We start from the raw sequence: 6987 nt of genomic DNA on the forward strand, positions 1-6987 counted from the left end.
CCAACAGGTTGTCTACCAAAGAGGTTCTCGTCGGGTCCATGCCTCCTGAAATTTCGGCGGGAAGTTCTTCGGATGGTTCAATGGGATCCGACTTTAAGGCCAGATCCCGGATAGTGTTTGCTCCCTATATGCCCACTAAATCCAGGGTCAAGGCGTCGAGTTCGGCGGGTTTTTTTGCTGGAGTAACGGATTCTACAGGAGTAGGGCTTTCCCGAGGGCCGACGCTGGACTCTAAGTTCCGGTGGTCGGCCCTGTGATCGGTGAGGTTCTCACCTTGGTCCACATGACCGGTGAGGTCGGCGCGTAAAGTAATGCTGCCAAACGTGAAGATCTGACCGGGGACGAAGATGTCCCTGGTGCGAGCGGGATTTCCAATGAATAGTTGGGCCATCGATCCTTTGGCAATCCGCAGTGGAACTCTCAATGGAAGCACCAATGTCGGTGTCAAAACAGGCGGATCTCGGGTAGGAGGTCCCGAGTTGTGGATCTAGAATCAGTGGGGAATAAGGGACGAAGAACACGGTGCTTACCCAGGTTCGGGCCCTCTCTAAGAGGTAAAAGCCTATGTCCTGCTTGACTGTATTGATGTGTATGGTATGGTTACAGAGTCGATCTACCTCGAGATTAGGTGAGCTAAACCCTAAGTTGGTGGGTAATGGATGTTGCTCTAACCCTAAAGATTAAAGCCCCCAGTTTATATAGACACTGGTAGGGTTAGGGTTACACATGATCGTTACAATAAAGGAAAGATCATGCTAAATCTTTGACTTGGAGGGCACCCCACGGCTCCAAAGATCTTCTATCCGGTCCTGGGTCCACGCCCTAGCTCGGCTCCATAGGAGCCCATCAGTCCGGCCCATAAGCAATGGGTCGGCGGCCCGAGGACCACTTAATCCAGGACTCCCTCACCTGTGCCCAGTGTCAATTCCTATTTTCTGCTTTTTGTCTTCTCAGAATAACATTGCCAAATGAAGTCCAAACATGATGAAATTTTACGATAAAATTTTTTGGACCAGAAGGGGCCCTGGAAGGTTCGGGAGGAGGCCAGAAGAGTTACAGGAGAGCGACGAGCTCACAAGGCACGCCCCCTGCGCTCGTGGGCCTCATCAACTCTGTTTGACCTAATTCCCAAACCAACAGAGAGCCACCTGAAGCACGTTTTCCGTTGCTGCAAACTTATGTTCTTCCGCGATCCCATCTAGAGGCCTTTTTCGGTACTCTATCAGAAGGGGAATCGATCACGGAGGACTTCTACATCATCCTTGCTGCCTTCCGATGATGCGTGAGTAGTTCACCACAAACCTACGGGTCCATAGCTAGTAGCTAGATGTCTTCTTATCTCTCTTTGATCTTCAATACCACGTTCTCCTCGATCTTCCAGGAGTTCTATCTGATGTAATCTCTTTTTGCAGTGTGTTTGTTGGGATCCAATGAATTGTGGGTTTATGATCAGATTACTCACTGAAAGTAATTCAGTCTTTTCTAAACTTTATTATGCATGATTGTTATAGCTTTGTATTTCTCTCCGATCTATCCATTTGGTTTGGCCAACTAGATTGATTTATCTTCGGTGGGAGAGGTGCTTTGTGATGGGTTCAACCTTGTGGTGTCCTCACCTCGTGACAGAAGGGGTAGTGAGGCATGTATTGCATTGTTGCCAATAAGGGTAAAATGATGGGGTTTATTCATATTGATTGGGTTTACTTTGTCTACATCATGTCATCTTGCTTAAAGCGTAACTCTGTTTTTTATGAACTTAATACCATAGATGCATGCTGGATAGCGGTCGATTGGTGGAGTAATAGTAGTAGATGCAGGCAGGAGTCGGTCTACTTGTCATGGGCATGGTGCCTATATACATGATCATTTCCATGAATAACGTCATAACTATGCGCATTTCTATCAGTTGTCCAACAGTAATTTGTTTACCCACCATATGCTATGTGTTCAAGAGAGAAGCCTCTAGTGAAAACTATGGCCCCCGGGTCTACCTTTATCATATTATTAAAATCAAAAATATTTTGCTGCAATTTACTTATTTTTATTTTCTTTTATCTATCTATCACTATCAGAATTAATCCTCACAAGTAACAAGTTCAAGAGGATTGACAACCCTCTTGCCCGTGCTGGGTGCAAGTATTTGCTTTTGTGTGTGTAGGTGCTGAAGTCGAGAGTTTGCGTCATTCGATAACATTGGTTCTCGCTGAGGGAAATATTTATCTCTGTTGTACTGCATCTCTCCTCCTCTTTGGGGAAATATCAATGTGGTTTACAAGTAGCAGTGTGCCGGGCTGATGTGGTGTACTTGTCCAGGCCTCCCCAAAACCGCCCCATATTTGGGGGTTTGAGGGGTGCCGGTCAGCCCGGACGTCCATTGCCTGTTTGGGGAGCCTGAATGGCTCACATTTTTATGATCGAACACTAACCGGGTCATCAGTTCGGTCAGGATGGGGAGCCCGGTGGTGGATGTTGTTAGTCCCTTAGAGCATCTACAGTCAGGCGCCTCAAACTCCACTCAAACGCCTGCGTGGATGGCTCGGTTAAAAAAAACCTGACCCAAACGGGCGTCAAACGCCCGGCTTGACCGGACCAGTCATATCCAACCAATATCTAGGACGAATGTGGGGAGGCCCAAGCGCGTTCACCACATTGGACTATGATAACCCACAAGTGTAGGGGATCGCAATAGCTTTCGAGGGTAAAGTATTCAACCCAAATTTATTGATTCGACACAAGGGGAGCCAAAGAATATTATTGAGTATTAGCAGTTGAGTTTTCAATTCAACCACACCTGGATAACTTAGTATCTGCAACAAAGTATTTAGTAGCAAAGTAGTATGATAATAAAGGTAACAGTGGCAAAAGTAAAGATAAGAGTTTTGTAGTAATTGTAATAGTAGGAACGGAAAGGTAAATAAGCGAAACACAAGATGTGAAAAGCTCGTAGGCATTTGATCAGTGATGGATAATTATGTCGGATGCGATTCCTCGTGTAATAGCTATAACATAGGGTGACACAGAACTAGCTCCAATTCATCAATGTAATGTAGGCATGTATTCCGAATATAGTCATACGTGCTTATGGAAAAGAACTTGCATGACATCTTTTGTCCTACCCTCCCATGGCAGCGGGGTCCTAGCGGAAACTAAGGGATATTAAGGCATCCTTTTAATAGAGAACCGGACCAAAGCATTAACACATAGTGAATACATGAACTCCTCAAACTACGGTCATCACCAAGAAGTATCCCGATTATTGTCACTTCGGGGTTGTCGGATCATAAAACATAATAGGTGACTATAGAATTGCAAGATAGGATCAAGAACACACATATATTCATGAAAACATAATAGGTTCAGATCTGAAATCATGGCACTCGGGCCCTAGTGACAAGCATTAAGCATAGCAAAGTCATAGCAACATCAATCTCAGAACATAGTGGATACTAGGGATCAAACCCTAACAAAACTAACTTGATTACATGGTAAATCTCATCCAACCCATCACCATCCAGCAAGCCTACGATAGAATTACTCACGCACGGCGGTGAGCATCATGAAATTGGTGATGGAGGATGGTTGATGATGACGACGGCGACGAATCCCCCTCTCTGGAGCCCCGAACGGACTCCAGATCAGCCCTCCCGAGAGAGATTAGGGCTTGGCGGCGGCTCCATATCGTAAAACGTGATGGAACTTTCTCTCTGATTTTTTTCTCTGCAAAATGGAATATATGGAGTTGGAGTTGAGGTCGGTGGAGCCTCAGGGGGCCCACGAGACAGGGGGCGCGCCCCGCACCCTTGTGGACAGGGTGTGGGCCCCCTAGTCTTGATTTTTTTGCCAGTATTTTTTATATTTTTCAAAACTTGCCTCCGTGGATTTTCAGGTCATTCCGAGAACTTTTGTTTTCTACACATAAAACAACATCATTGCAGTTCTGCTGAAAACAGCGTCAGTCCGGGTTAGTTTCATTCGAATCATGCAAGTTAGAGTCCAAAACAAGGGCAAAAGTGTTTGGAAAAGTAGATACGTTGGAGACATATCAACTCCCCCAAGCTTAAACCTTTGCTTGTCCTCAAGCAATTCAGTTGATAAACTGAAAGTGATAAAGAAAAACTTTTACAAACTCTGTTTGCTCTTGTTGTTGTAAACATGCAAAGCCAGCATTTAGGTTTCAGCAAATATTATGAACAAACCATACTCACAATAACACCCAGGTCTCACAGTTACTCATATCAATGGCATAATCAGCTAGCGAGCCATAATAATAAAACTCGGATGACAACACTTTCTCAAAACAATCATAACATGATATAACAAAATGGTATCTCGCTAGCCCTTTCTGAGACCGCAAAACATAAATGCAGAGCACCTTTAAAGATCAAGGACTGACTAGACATTGTAATTCATGGTAAAAGAGATCCAGTCAAGTCATACCCAATATAAACCAATAGTAATGAATGCAAATGACAGTGTGCTCTCCAGCGGGTGCGTTTTAATAAGAGGGATGATGACTCAACATAAAAGTGAATAGATAGGCCCTTCGCAGAGGGAAGCAGGGATTTGTAGAGGTGCCAGAGCTCGATTTTAAAATAGAGATTGAATAACATTTTGAGTGGCATACTTTCACTGTCAATGCAACAACTATGAGATGGCTGTATCTTCCATACTACATGCATTATAGGCAGTTCCCAAACAGAAAGGTAAAAGTTTATACTTCCCCACCACCAACAAGCATCAATACATGGCTTGCTCGAAACAACGAGTGCCTCCAACTAACAACAGCCCTGGGGGAGTTTTGCTTAATTATATTGATTTGCTTTGATCTTTTTGGATCATGGGACTGGGCATCCCGGTTACCAGCCCTTTCTCGTGAATGAGGAGCGGAGTCCACTCCTCTTGAGAATAACCCACCTAGCAAGGAAGATATAGGCAGCCCTAGTCGAAACATGAGCTGCTCGAGCATACAAAACAGAATTTCATTTGAAGGTTTGGAGTTTGGCACATACTTGGAACGGCAGGTAAATACCGCATATAGGAAGGTATGGTGGACTCACTGGAATAACTTTGGGGTTTAAGGAGTTTGGATGCACAAGCAGTATTCCCGCTTAGTACAGGTGAAGGCTAGCAGAAGACTGGGAAGCGACCAACTGAGAGAGCGAGCAACTGAGAGAGCGACAACAGTCATAAACATGCATTAAAATTAATTCACACCGAGTACAAGTATGAGTAGGATATAATCTACCATGAACATAAATATCATGAAGGCTATGTTGATTTGTTTCAACTACATGCGTGAACATGTGCCAAGTTGAGTCTCTCAATTCATTCAAAGGAGTATACCATCCCATCATACCACATCATAATCGTTTTAATAGCATGTTGGCACGCAAGGTAAAACCATTATAACTCATAGCTAATCAAGCATGGCACAAGCAACTATAATCTCTAAATGTCATTGCAAATATGTTTACTTCATAATAAGCTGAACCAGGAACGTTGAACTCATCATATTTACAAAAACAAGAGAGGTCGAGTTCATACCAGCTTTTCTCATCTCAACCAGTCCATCATATATCGTCATTATTGCCTTTCACTTGCACGACCGAACGATGTGTATAATAATAATAGTGCACGTGCATTGGACTAAGCTGGAATCTGCAAGCATTCAACTCAAGAGAGAAGACAAGGTAATATGGGCTCTAAGTTAAATAAACAATCATGCATATGAGAGCCACTAAACATTTTCAATATGGTCTTCTACTCTTGACCCCCAAAGAAAAATAAAACTATTTACACGGGAAATCTCCCAACAAGTAAGAAGAAGAACGAGAAATCTTTTTGGGGTTTTCAATTTAATTACTACTACAAGCATGGAAATTAAACTAACTAATTTTTTCGGTTTCTTCTCAAGGTTTAACAAACACACAAGAAAAAGGCAAGAAAAAGAAAATTAAACTAGCATGGATAATACAATGAAAGAGTATGAGCACCGACGACTAGAATGGTGTGTGAACATGAATGTAAAGTCGGTGAGAAATACGTACTCCCCCAAGCTTAGGCTTTTGGCCTTAGTTGGTCTAATGCCAAGGGTAGCCTGACTGATATCCGTAGTTGTAACTAGGGTCGTACTGAGATGCAGCAGCAAATGCCTCCTGAGCTGCGGCATGTTGGCGAGCCGCCTCCGCTCTCCCCTTGTGTTCAGCTGCTTCCTCCCTGGTAAAAACATATCTTCCTTTTGCCTGGTAATCAAAAAGGAAAGGAGCAGTAAGAGTAACATGGACAGAGCTATGTCTGTCAAAGATTAGTCGATACTGGAGGAATTGTTCATTCCTCTTAAGAAAATGATTTTGACCATAGCGTCATAATCTAAATAAGCGGGAGGCAACATCATATCACCCTCTCGAGGGGCTATACCAAGATAATTGGCCACACGGGTCACGTAAATTCCTCCAAATAAATCTCCAGCCCTACCATTATTATGCAACCTACGTGCAACTATTGCCCCCAAGTTATAATCTTTATAACCTAACACGACACTCTTGAGGACACAAAGATCATGGACACACATATGACATGCTTCATCTTTACCGTTAATGCATCTACCAATGAAAAGAGCAAAATAATGTATAGCAGGAAAATGAATGCTCCCTATGGTAGCTTGTGCTATGTCCCTAGATTCTCCCACAGTAATACTAGCAAGAAAATCTCTAAGCCCATGGTATAAGATGTATCATAGATAACAAATAGGATACTCGGAGAATTACGTATACATTTATATTTAAACCTTCGCACAAATGAATCAGTCAATTGATAGTATTAAGGACACTTATCTTGTAAGAAGTCCCCCAGATCGGCATTACGCACATACGCGTCAAATTCCTCCTTAAAGCCTGCTTCGACCATAAAATCATCGGATGGCCACTCACAAACTCGTACTTCTGCGTCCCTCGATAGTTCATCGTCTTGCTCACGTATAGTAATCCC

The sequence above is a fragment of the Triticum aestivum genome, chromosome 5B (assembly GCF_018294505.1).
Source record: "Triticum aestivum cultivar Chinese Spring chromosome 5B, IWGSC CS RefSeq v2.1, whole genome shotgun sequence".
NCBI classification, from domain to species: Eukaryota; Viridiplantae; Streptophyta; class Magnoliopsida; order Poales; family Poaceae; genus Triticum; species Triticum aestivum.